The 13,463-nt window shown below is 43.0% G+C and overlaps 1 long non-coding RNA gene across 1 annotated transcript in view; it reads left to right on the top strand.

The window, feature by feature from the left end:
• Positions 1-13,463, top strand: part of LOC134357591 (uncharacterized) — an 88,207-nt gene that overhangs the window by 37,687 nt on the left and 37,057 nt on the right. The gene's annotated exons all lie outside the window — the stretch shown is intronic.

Below are 13,463 nucleotides of genomic sequence, written 5' to 3'. Positions count from 1 at the left end.
GAACCACGGTGACACTGCCCGCCTTGCCTGCATTAATTCCACATCTATAATTGTTCATTCAAGTCCCTGTCCAACGCCTCTTAAATGTAGTTACTGATCCTGCCTCTACCACCTCCTTTGGCAGCTGTTTCTAGATAGCACTTACTCTGTGTGAGATATTTACCCCTCAGATCTTCTTTACGCTTACTCCTCCTGACCTTAAGTCTTTTGCTCCCTGCTTTGGACAGCCTGACTAAGAGAAACAGTCACTGACTGCTTATCAATGTTTCTCATAATTATATTTCAATATTTCAAAGAAAAATTTCAAGTAATTTTTATTGTCATAAAAACAAATACATTTATCCACAGGTGCAGTGATAATCCCACTTGCAATATCATTACAAGCAGACAACATAATAGAAACAGCATTTACAAAAAAACAATATCATCAACTATACATCATGTACCCATGATATATTGGGCTGAGTCCTCTACCTTTGTGCATTCCACAAGTCAAAGATTAGCTCTTTAGTTTTAATGACATTGAGCAAGAGGTTCCTGTTAAGGCCTGGCCCAGTCAGGTATTTGTATTGTTCCTGCACGCTGACTCATCACTATCTGTGATTTGTCCAACAACAGCGAAGTTGACAGTGAATTTATATACGCCATTGTAGCTGTGCTTAGCCATGCTGTCATGCGTGTATAGAGATTTGATCGTAGACATTGAGGTAGACCACACTTTTCTTGGGCACTAGGTACAATAGATACTTTTTTTTGAAGCAGGTGGAAACCTCAGACCACAGAAAAGAGGGCTTGAATATGTCCGTAAATACTCCCACCCGCTGGTCCACCATACCTTTAATACTCTGCCAGGACCACCCCGCTAGATCAGACACCTTCTGTGGATTCACAATCTCGAAGGATACCCGGACATCAACCTCAGAGACTGAGATTACAGGGTCATCCTGAGATATGGGGGTCAGTTCTCATCTTAACTTGCTCCATGGAAAGACAGACCTAGCGTATCCAATCTCTCATTGTAACTAAAGCCCACCAGTCCAGCTGATGCTTTCAGGAAGGGAAAAATGCAGTTACCTGCATCTAAAGTTGTTAACATATATTTCCCATGATATTTACACTTGCAACCATTTCTTCAGGACAGGGCTTGCCAGAGCTGGAGTTACCTTGTTATTTTTATGATGGTTCATTACTTTGATGTTCTGGTCATTTAACAGGGGTTTGGAAGAAGTCTTTGCATAAACAAAAACTTCAGGATCTCCTTTCCAGCTTACAAGCAGCGCTGACATAGCAACACACATAAAAATTGCTGGTGAACACAGCAGGCCAGGCAGCATCTATAGGAAGAGGTACAGTCGATGTTTCGGGCCGAGACCCTTCATCCTGACGAAACATCGGAAACGTCCCGAAACGTCGACTGTACCTCCTCCTATAGATGCTGTCTGGCCTGGTGCGTTCACCAGCAACTTTTATGTGTGTTGTTTGAAATTCCAGCATCTGCAGATTTCCTCGTGTTTCCGCTGATATAGAATGTTTTATAATATGAGGATAGAAAATGCAAACAACTTTTCTCATCAGTTTTAGTTTACTGTGAGTCATGTAATCTTGACGAAGGTACCTGACTATTATTGGATCCCACTACCTGCCTAAGTCCAACCAGCCATTTTTTTTACTATCTTCTTTTCATCTGTTTGTTTTGTCTTGCAACCATGCGCAGTCATCTGATGGTTATCAAAGTAACATAATGATGTATTTTAAGCACAATAATTTTTCAGAAGGGAGCTATTATTAAACAAGGGTAAAGCATAGACCCCTGCAAATCTCGACTCAACCTCGCTCTCTTTCTCTCTGTCATCATATTTCATTCCTTCCTCACCCTCTAGATTTCCTCTTGTGTACTTACCCAACACTATTAAACCTACTTTGTACATTAGGATCAAAAAATTGAAAAATGTTAGAATGTGAGCTGGTGTTTTGTGTAACTGGGAGTCAGTATGTTTTCTAATGTCTTCTGGTTTTCCCTGTGCTCCACTGGTGCCTACAGCATCACATTTAAAAGAGATTTTGAAATATATTAAGTGCAGGAGCCCACTTTGCAAATTCCTCATTCTCACTGAAAGTAATGAAGTGGGATTATATTTTTTTCCCCACATGAAAGCAGAAATATTTGTATTAGATGAACTGTAGATGATGATATGAATTTAGAATTGATGTACATTTCAATCCTATATCCACAATGAGAGGTACTTTCACAGCAACCATACTAAGTTAACTGGGATCATTTTCTCAAAGCTGGTTACGGAGCTCCTTGCACTAGTGTTCTTGGCATCTTGTTACTGTATGACAGCTATGATTACATACTATTGTCAGTAGCTGCTTAGACTGCATTGTCTTCATGTGCTATTATGAAATCAATGCTGAATTAAATAAAATTTTAATCTTGGAGTGATAAGTCTGAAATTACTCTCATTGGCCAGCTTATTAGGTACCTCCTGTATCAAATACAGTGGCCGCTGAGTCTTTGTTTTTTTGTCTTCTCCTGCTGCAGCCCATTATTTCAAGGTTCAACATGTTGTGCATTCAGAGATGCTCTTCTGCACACCACTGTTATAAAGCGTGGCTATTTGAGAAATTGTCACCTTCCTGTCAGCTGTAACCAGTCTGGCCATTCTCCTCTGACCTCTCTCATTAACAAGGAGTTTTCGCCCACAGAACTGTTGCTTATTGGATTTTTTTTTTGTTTCTCTCACCATTCTCTGTAAACTCTGAGACTGTTCTGCATAAAAATCCCAGGAGATTAGCAGTTTCTAAGATACTCAAACCACCCCATCTGGCACCAACATTCATTTCACAGTTAAAGTCACTTAGATCACATTTCTTTCCCATTCTGATGTTTGGTCTGAACAACAACTGAACCTTTTGACCATGTCTGCATGCTTTTATCCACTGAGTTGCACACACATGACTGCCAATTAGATATTTAATTTATTTATTTATTTTATTTCCTTACTGAGTTACAGCATTAGAGTAGCCCAGCAATCCCTGATCTAACCCAAGACTAATCACGGGATAATTTACCATGACCAACCTCTGGGTGGAAACCAAAATTCCCGGAGGAAATCCACACAGTCACAGGGAGAATGTACAAACTCCTTTCGGACATCAGTGGGAATTGAACCCGGATCGCTGGTACTGTAGAGCAGTGTGCTAACCACTACGCTACCACATTAATGAACAAGTTTAATTATTTATTTTATTTAGAGATACAATGCGGAACAGGCCCTTCAGCCCTTCAGACCATGCCACTAGCAACCCACTGATAACCCTAACCAACTAGCAACCCACCGATTAACCCTCGCCAACTATCAATCCACCGATTAACCCTACCCAACTAGCAACCATGCCACTAGCAACCCACTGATAACTCCAACCAACTAGCAACCCACCGATTAACCCTAACCAACTAGCAACCCACCGATTAACCCTCGCCAACTAGCAACCCACCAATTAACGCTACCCAACTAGCAACCATGCCACTAGCAACCCACTGGTTAACCCTACCCAACTAGCAACAATGCCACTAGCAATCCACTGGTTAACCCTAGCCAACTAGCTACCAAGTCACTAGCAACCTACTGATTAACCCTAGCCATCTAGCAACCATGCCACTAGCAACCTACTGATTAATCCTAGCCAACTAGCATCCCACCGATTAACCCTAGCCAACTAGCAACCATGTCACGAGCAACCTACTGATTAACCCTAGCCAACTAACATCCATGCCACTAGCAGCCCACCGATTAACCCTAGCCAGCTAGCAACCCACCGATTAACCCTCTTTGGACTGTGGGTGGAAACTGGAGCACCTGGAGGAAACCCACTTGTTCCATGGAAAGAACATACAAACTCCTTACAGATGACGAACTCCAAAGTCCCAAGCAATAATAGTGTCACACTAACCCCTACACTACCATGATGCCCCAGCTGTAGAAGTGAACCTAATAAAGTGGTCACTGAGTGAACGTTGCATGCTTTATTAAGCTCTTAATGACTGGATTGATGCTGGGAACTTAGAAAAATAATCAAGCGTATGAATTAGAAGAGCCAACAACATTGCAGATCTGAAAAACAAAACTCAAAAATGACAGGAGAGGCAAAATTCAGTGAAATAATCAGCATTAAGATCGAGAGGGGCACAGCTTCAACTGGGCATCCGTGAAAGTCATGGCACAAACAAACATGCAAGAGAATTCCTAGAAGCATGGTTTTCCATGAACAATTCTGTACACAGACACCTAGACCTCAATCCTATTTATGAGCCAATGCATGCAAAACTCCAGACCACAACACACAAACTTGCCACAAAACCTATCAACAATGAGACTTCCTCCGTAAATCACAACTGAGTTTCCACAATGATGACTAATCAGCTGCTTGATAGCATATAAAAGCCAAGGTTTCAGAGGACACCACAAATAACAGCGTACTGGTGATGTCTCTTCCCCAGTTCTAGGTAAATAGCCCCACTGCCTTGTGGGCAGCCTCGGGAGAGGTGAAGGCTACGGGAGTAAACCCAGACTGGAAATCCAGAATGGAGCCCCTAAGGTGGCTGGGCGTCATTGAACATCCTTCCAGCAGCTCCTCCAAGCTGGTGCCAAATGTATTGCTTCACTTTCCTTTGGACTCCACCACTGAGGCTGAGGAGAGGGACCTTGACATCTGGGCACCCCGGGGTCTCTATACTTCCTGCCCAGGTTTGTACCCTGTAAAGGTCACTCCAGTGCCAAATGACTCGATTGTCCTTCGATTCAGATGGATGCCATCATCATCATCATCAATGATGTCTTCAGTACGGTGATGAAACGTTTGCAAATAAATTGCCAAGATCAGAGAACAACTCAACCCAGTCAATCATCAACCTGTTGAGCCTTCAGGCTTCCTCTAAATGCAATCCATATGTTGCAAACAACATAGTTCGAAATAAGCAATTAGTTTTATTTACTCCCAATTTATTGAGGGTGCTGCAAAACCATGTTTATGTATTGTTTGTATGCACTGAGAGCATGGCAAGGAATCTTTTTCTTCTGCAATACTGCTGAGCAAAGGGAAATAAGATTGTTACCCAGCAGCGACTAAAATGTACTTTAATATGTCTCATACGAGGGATAAACTATGCACAGGAACATATCCTTCGGCCTATCTAGTCCATGCCGACCTGTTTTCCTGCCTAGTCCCACCTTCCTGCACCCAGACCATGTCCCTCTATGCCCGTCTCATCCATACACCTATCCACCATTGAATCTGCATCCACCACTTTCACTGTCAGCGCCTTCCCTCACTACCCTCTGAGTGAAGAACGTCCACACAGGTTCCCATGAAACATTTCACCCTTCAACCTTTAGTCCTAGCCTCACATAACCTCAGAGAAAAAAGCCAACATGTACTGTATTTCCCCTAAACATGAGAAATTCTGCTGCTGAAAATCCAAAGCAACACCCACAAAATGCTGGAGGAATTCAGCAGGTCACCCAGCATCTATGGAAATGAACACGTAGTCAATGTTTCAGGCTGAGACTCTTCTTCGGGACTGGAAAGGAAGGGGGAGGTTGCCAGAATCAGAAACCTGTCACACACAAAGCCATTTTGATTATCACTAATCAGGCCCTATATATCCAACTACATATATATCCTCTCCCTTAGAGTACCTTCCAATAATTTGCACACGACTGATGTCAGGCTCACTGGGCTATAATTTCCTGACTTATTTTTACAGCCTGTCTTGAACAACAGAACAGCAGTTGCTATCCTCCAGTCATCCAGCATTTAAAATATTTCTGCCAGGGCCCCTGCAGACTCTGCACTATCCTCCCGCAAAGTCCCAGGAGACACCTCGTCAGGTTTTAGGGATTTATGCACCCTAATTTATCTCAAGACAGCGTGCACCAAACCTTTTATAATCTGGATATTGTCCACGACCTCACTACTCTTTTCCCTCAGTTTCTTTGACCTTCTGTCTCCCAAGTAAATACAGATATTCATTTAAGATCTCCTTATCTCTTTTTTCCTCAATGTATGGATGACCATGCTGATCTTCAAGAGGACCAATTTTGTCTCTTATCTTTTGGTTTCTGTTTTTGCATGTAGGCTTAGCAGTTACTTTGCCCACAGCCACTCAACTTGCTTACTTGTCACACTGGTTCCCACCACTCCTACAACTTTTAGTTTAAGCCACAGAGTAGCATCAACAAAGCTTCCAAAAAGGATATTGGACCCTCCAGTTCAGTTGCAAATTATTTCAATTATACAGGTCCCAGCTTTCCTGGAAGAGAACCCAATGATCCAAAAATCTGAAGATCTCCCTCTTGCACCCTCCCTTACCCACATGTTCAACCTCATTATCTTCCTATTCCAGGCCTCACTAACAGGTGGCATGGGTAGTAATCCTGAGATCATCAACCAGAAGGTCTGTCCTTCACCTTAGCACCTAACTTCCTGAACTCCCTTTGCAGGACCTTCCGCTTATGACATTGGTACTGGTGTGGACCATGACATCTGGCTGCTCATCCACTGCCTTTAGAATGCTAGGGACTCAATCCTACACGTCGCTGACCCTTTCTTAGTGTGATTTGTTCATGTCCACCTTATCCTGTTTTTAGTTTCTATGATAGGAATAGTTAAGCAGAATAATTTGCAATTGATGCAATCATAGCATTCTAGTGACTGTTCTGGATAATGCAAACTTCTGCCACAGTTCAGCAATAAAGTTGTTAGAGGTGATGGATTAATTCTATAGAGATCTGCTGTAATAGAGCACGATCCAGCTGGAAATATTCTTTTACACTTAGGCAAGTAAGCAGCGATTATTTCAGCATTCATTTATTGAAGCTTGTTGACAGTGGGCACTTGCTGAACTGTATCAAGCCCCAGTTAATGTCATTTACTGTCTGGTCAGTGGTGGTCCCTTTATCAAATGCATTATGTAAGTCCATGTTACTTCGTCTAACCTGAAAAGACATTTGGCCAATCAGGAACCTGATAATCAGGTAGTAATCAGCAAAGCAATACCATCAGTTCATCTCACCTGCCTCCTTATTTCCCTCTTGTCCTCCAAATTATTTGCTCTCATGATCTAGAGAAGGTAAAATTTGCTGGACATTTTCTACATGCAAGGAGACAGTACAGTGTTATGGGCAAGACCTTAACAGTGTTGCTGAGCAGAAATATCTTGGGGTCCAAGTTCATAGCTCCATGAAAGTGGCTGCACAGGTCGGTAGGGTGGATAAGAAGGTTTATGAAATGCTTACTTTTATTAATAGAAGCTTTGAGTTCAAAAGTCAAAAGATTATGCTGCAACTTCATAGAACTCTGGTTTGGCCACATCTAGAGTATTGAACACAGTTCTATTGGGAACTGTAGGGAGGATTTTGAGACTTTAGAGAGGGTGCATAATTTGTCTAACAGGATGCTGCCTGGTTTAGAGGCATGTGTGAATATGAAAGGCTGGACAAACTTGAGTGGTTTTCTCTGGAGCGACTGAGGTGGAGGGGAGTTCTGATAGAAATTTATAAGATTATGAGAGGCATGGATAGAGTAGACAAGGAATATCTTTCTTGCAGGGTAGAAATGTCTAATATCAGAAGGCATACATGGAAGGTGAGGGGGATAGGTTCAAAGGGGATGTGGTGGATAAGTTTTCTTTTACTCAGAATGTGGTGGATGCCTGCAATGTGTTGCCTGGTATGGTGGTAGAGGCAATTGCATTAGAGGCTTTTAAGAGATGATTAAATAGGCACATGGATATGAGGAAGATGGAGGGATGTGGACATTATGCAGGTGGGAGGGATTAGTTTTTGGTAGATTTTTAATGTATTTTTAGCTGGTTCAGCATAACATTGTGGGCCGAAGGGCCTGCTCCTGTGCTGTACTGTTCAATGTTGTATAACCTATAATGAAGACATAGCTTGGGAGCAGAGGGTGTAACGTTTGGCTCCATTCAGAGATAGATTGGTTTCAAAATAATTTTGAATGCTCCAATATTGCATGACAGTGAGCAGAGCAACTTGTGCAGAGAAGCAGAGTGCAAGACTAATTTTTATCAGTTGTTGATATTTTGGAGTTTAATGATTCAGTTAACATGGTTTCTTAATATTGTAAGACTGAACAAGGTTGCTGCAAAAGGAAACACTTCATGCCTGCACCATATAGAGACCTCATCAGCTATCTGCACGCTGGGTAATAATTGATTTTCCCTGGCTACTGCAATTGTTTGTTTTTACTACACTTAATGTTTCTAAAATCCTCAGGAAGTGATGCAATAGTTGAAGGTTTTAGATTTGACCTTGAAGCTTCTGTACTAACCAACTGTCAGGCCTGCTCAGGCAGATACCTTCCAGTCTCCATCCGGCTAACAGAAATCACCTGCCACTCCCTTCCAACGCATGACGTGCAGCCTATTTAAACCCAGTTCTCATCCACAAACCTTGTTCACCCATTGAACCGCTATCTTCAATCAGCTTCTATGAGTCTTCAGTTACTTTGTTGCCTGAGGTTCTGTCTCATTTTGTGGCCCATTGTGTTTTGCTATTTTCGCAGTCTATTATCAAAGTTATCATTCATCGCTGACTTGTCTCTGCTGCTCTGCTTTTGTGTCAGGTTTCCTCTACATTTCCTGACACAAATTGTCCCAAAAGTATACATTCACCCAGGTGGTGTACAAAGTGAGCAGTGGACACCCATATGCAAGTTCATGTACTGTCTGCTTTGCTTTAATGTGAACATGAAAGCTAACACAAAGTTGACATTCCATGGCAAGTTATATATCAAATAAGAAACTAAGCAGGTCGGGCATCATCAGTGGAAACAATGAGTCAACGTTTCAGACTGGAACCCTTCGACAACCCTTCGTTCCGGCCTGAAACATCGACTCATCGTTTCCACTGATGCTGCCCGACCTGCTGAGCTCCTCCAGTGTGCTGTGAGTGTTGCTTTGATCCCAGCATTTGCAGATTATTTTGTGTTTATATATCAAATAATATGTTTCTAAATTAAAGAAATAGGACATTCAGCACTTCAAATCAATGCAAGATCCCAGAACATTTCTATTAATCCCATTCCCTCACTTATTTCCTTCTAACTTTCTCTCAATTAGTTATCTAGTCTCCTTCTGTCTAGCTATATTGGAGATAATCTACAATCGCCAATTAATCTAATAGCCAACAAGTCTTTAGTCTCTGAGGGAAAGCAGGGCACCCGTAGGAAACATGTGTATCCACAAGGAGAAGTGACAACTCCACACAGACAGCATAGGAGGTCAGGATTGAATCTGTGTCATTGGAGCTGTGAAATACGCAGCACTGGTAGCATTGCTTGTATTGACATAGAGTCATACAGTATGGAAACAGACCCTTCTGCTCAAATGGTCCAGCTGGACAAGATTCCCATCTAAGATAATTCGATATGTAAGTATTTGGCCCATATCCATCTAAACCTTTCCTATCCATGCATGTAGCTTCCAAAGACTATTTAAATATTGTTCATGTTTCTCCCTCAACCACTTCCTCTTGCAGCTTATTCCATGTACTGATCATGCTCTGGGTGGAAAAAGTCTTCCCTTGGCTTCCTAGTAAATCTCTCCACTCTGCCTTAAACCTCTACCTCCAGCTTTTGATTCAGCAATACTGGAAAAAAAGACCGCACATTCCTCCTATTTATGCCTTCTTTTTTATACACCATGATAAGCTCACCCCTCATTCTCCATAAGTTGAGTCCCAGCAGCATCCTCATAAATCTTCTCTGCACTCTTTTCAGCTTAATGGCATATTTCCCACAGCAGGGTCACCAAAGCTGAACACAATGTTCCAAATGCAGCCTGATCAACGTCTTGTAGAACTGCAACGTAACATCCCAACTTCTACACTCAATGCTTTGTCTGATAAAGGCCAGTGTGACAAAAGTCTTGCTCACAATGCTGTCTACTTGTGATCCCAACTTGAAGGAACCATGTACATGTACTCTTAGGTGCTTTGCTCTAGAAAACTTCCCAGGTCCTACCATTTAGTGTGGAAGTCCTACCCCATTTGTCTTCCCAAAATGCAACACTTTGAACTTATCTTAATTAAACTCCATTTGCTATTCCTTGGCCCCTCTTCCCCAACTGATCAAGATCCAGCTGAAAATCCTGATAACCATTTTCGCTGTCAATGAAACCACCACTGTGCTAACATAATGCAAATTAACATCAAACAATCACAAATTGGCCACTTTCCTTGTGGATTTGCTTGTTCTGGTGCTCCTTTGGAGTTTCACTGTCTACTACATCCCTTCATCCACTTTTCTGGTAATATTCTCGAAAAACATCCACGACTTACCACACACAAAGCCGTGCTGACTATTGGTAATCACTCCCTGTCTAACCAAATTCTCATATATCCAGTCCCTTATATATCCAATAACTTTCCCACTACCGATGTCTGGCTCACTGGCCTATAATCTCCTGGTTTATTTTTAGAACCTTTCTTAAACAGCATAACAATATGGGCTATCCTCCAATCCTCTGTCACATTTCCTGTCAGTAAGGATGATTTAAATATCTCTGCTAGAGCCCCTGCAATTTCTGTACTTGCTTCCCACATGGTCTAAAGGAACACTTTGTCAGGCCCTGGGGATTTATCCACCCTAATTTGCCTCAAGATAGCAAACATCTCCTCCTCTGTAATCGGTATAGAGTCCATGACCTCGCTGTTGCTTTGTCTCACTTCTCTCGATTCTGTTTTCTGTCTCCCAAGTAAATGCAGATGCAAAAAATCAATTTAAGATATTTCCCATTTCTTTTGGCTCCGCACGTAGATTACCATTCTGATCTTCCAGAGGACCAATTTTGACCGTTGCAATCCTTTTGTTCTTAACACAGTTGTAGAAGCCCATAGGATTCTCCTTTACCTTCTCCGCAAGAGAAACTTCATGTCTTCTTTTAGCTCTCCTGGTTTTTTTCTGAGGTGTTCTCTTGCATTTCCTAATACTTCTCAAGTGCTTCATTTGTTCCTACCTGCCTATACCTGTTATACATCACCTTTTTTTCTTAACCAGAACCTCAACATCTCTTGAAAACCAAGGTTCTCTGAACCTGTTATTCTTGCCTTCTGTTCTGACAGGCACAATCAAGTTATGTATGATCAAATGTTTCCTTTAAGGCCTCCCACATACCAAGGACATCCTTGCTAGAAAACAGCCTGTCCCAATTCATGCTTGCTAGATCCTTTCTGATAACACCAAAATTGACATTTCTCCAATTTTTGATCTCAACACGAGGATCAGACCTATCTTTTTCCATATTTACTTTGAAACTAATAGCATTATGACCACTAGATGCCAAATGTTTCCCTACAGAAACTTCTGTCACCTGCCCTGTCTCATTTCCTAATAGGAGATCAAGTATTGCACACTCTCTCATTTGGTCTTCCATGCACTGATCAAGGAAACTTTCCAGAACACATTTGACAAGCTCTATCCCACCTAGTTCTTTCATAGAATCGGAGTCCCAGTCAATATGTGGAAAGTTAAAATCACCCTACTATCACAACATTATATTTCTTGCAACAGTCTGTGATATCTCTACACATTTGTTCCTCTAAATCATACAGACTGTTGGGTGGTCTATAATATAGCCCTATTAATGTGGTCATACAGTACCTATAAAAAGTATACACCACCTTTGTAAGTTTTCATGTTTTATTGTTTTACAGCATTAAATCACAGTTGATTTAATTTGGCTTTTTTGACACTAACCAACAGAAACAGACTCTTTCGTGTCAAAGTGAAAACAGTTCTCTGCCAAGTGTATTTAGTATTCAGTAGATGCACCTTCGGCAATAATTACAGCCTTAACTCTGTGTGAGTAGGTCTCTATCAGCTTTGCACATCTGGATACTGAATTTTTCTCCATTCTTCTTTACAAAATCCCTCAAGCTCTGTCAGATTGCATGGGGATTGTGAGTGAACATTCCTTTTAAAATCCAGCCACAAATTCTCGATAGGATTGAGGTCTGGACTCTGACTTGACCACTCCAGGACATTAACTTTGTTGTTTTTAAGCCATTTCTGTGTAGTTTTGGCTTTAGGCTTGGAGTTATTATCATGCTGGAAAACAAATCTTCTCAGTTCTCTTTCAGACTGCAATGGGCTTTCCTCTAGGATTTCCCTGTATTTTGCTGCATTCATTTTACTCTCTACCTTCACAAGCCTTCCAGGGCCCATTGCAGGGAAGTATCCCCACAGCATGATGCAGGCAACACTATGCTTTCCAATAGGAATAGTGCGTTTCTGATGATGTGATTACACCAAGCATAGTGTTTAGTCTTGTGGTAAACCATGTATATATGTTGTAACTCGGTTGCCTGTCTGGACACACCCCTCTGCTGACTGCCCCTGTGGCTCCTCCCACAGAGTCCTGTATAAAGGTGTACGCCTTGCCCCTCCCCCTCAGTCCGGGGCAACACTCACTGTGGAGGTCGTATTGTACAGTGAATAAAAGCCTTTCAGTATTTTACCAAACCTCAGTCTTTTGGAGTAATTGAAGGTGCTTCAATTTTATTCGCTGTACATTTGAAAACATGGAACAGGCCCTGAGACCAGAAAAATTGGACCTCGATCCGCAAATGCCTGACGCTGGAAACACTTTTGAACTCTGGCTGGCCTGCTTCGAAGCGTATGTAGAGGAGATTAAAGCGACCGACCCCGTAGCGAAGCGCAGAGTTCTACTCTCCAGGGTCAGTCCACGGGTTTATTCGCTGATCAGAGACCAGCCGAACTACGACGGCGCGATGAACGCACTCAAAAGACAATACCTGCGGCCGATAAACAGCGTCTATGCTCGGCATCGCTTAGCGACACGGCAACAACGGTCCGGGGAATCGAGTGCTGAGTTTGTCCGGGCCCTACAGACACTCGTGCGGGCCTGCAATTGCCAGGAGCTGACGGCGGCGCAGCATGCAGAACTCCTAGTGAGAGACGCCTTCGTTACGGGGACCAGGTCAGTGTACGTGCACCAGCGGCTGCTGGGAAAAGCCGATCTTACCCTAAGTTCGGCGATCGAGCTGGCTGATACGTTGGAGGCCGCTCTGCATAACTCCGAGGCTCTCCAGGCACACGATCCCCTGATGGCCTCGTGGGCGCCGCAGACCCCGCAACCCGCTGGCGAATCGACCTCGGCTGCAGCCAGTCATGAGTCCGCGAAGTGCTACTTCTGCGGATTGGAGAAGCACCCCCGGAAACGCTGTTCGGCCCGACAAGCTACCTGTTCTAGCTGCGGAAAGAAGGGCCACTTCGCCAAGGTCTGTAAGTCAAAACCGCGAGCGGGATCGAGCAGCGCCGCGTGTGAGTCGTGGGGGTCACCATCTTCCCTGCACACTGCCACCACGTGCGAGACATGGGGGCAGCCATCTTGGTCAGCGCCACCTCCCACCGCCTAC

This window comes from Mobula hypostoma, chromosome 16 (assembly GCF_963921235.1).
Source record: "Mobula hypostoma chromosome 16, sMobHyp1.1, whole genome shotgun sequence".
Classification (NCBI taxonomy): Eukaryota; Metazoa; Chordata; class Chondrichthyes; order Myliobatiformes; family Myliobatidae; genus Mobula; species Mobula hypostoma.
Note: the sequence above shows the minus strand (reverse complement) of the source record. Positions and strands in the feature narration are given on the sequence as shown.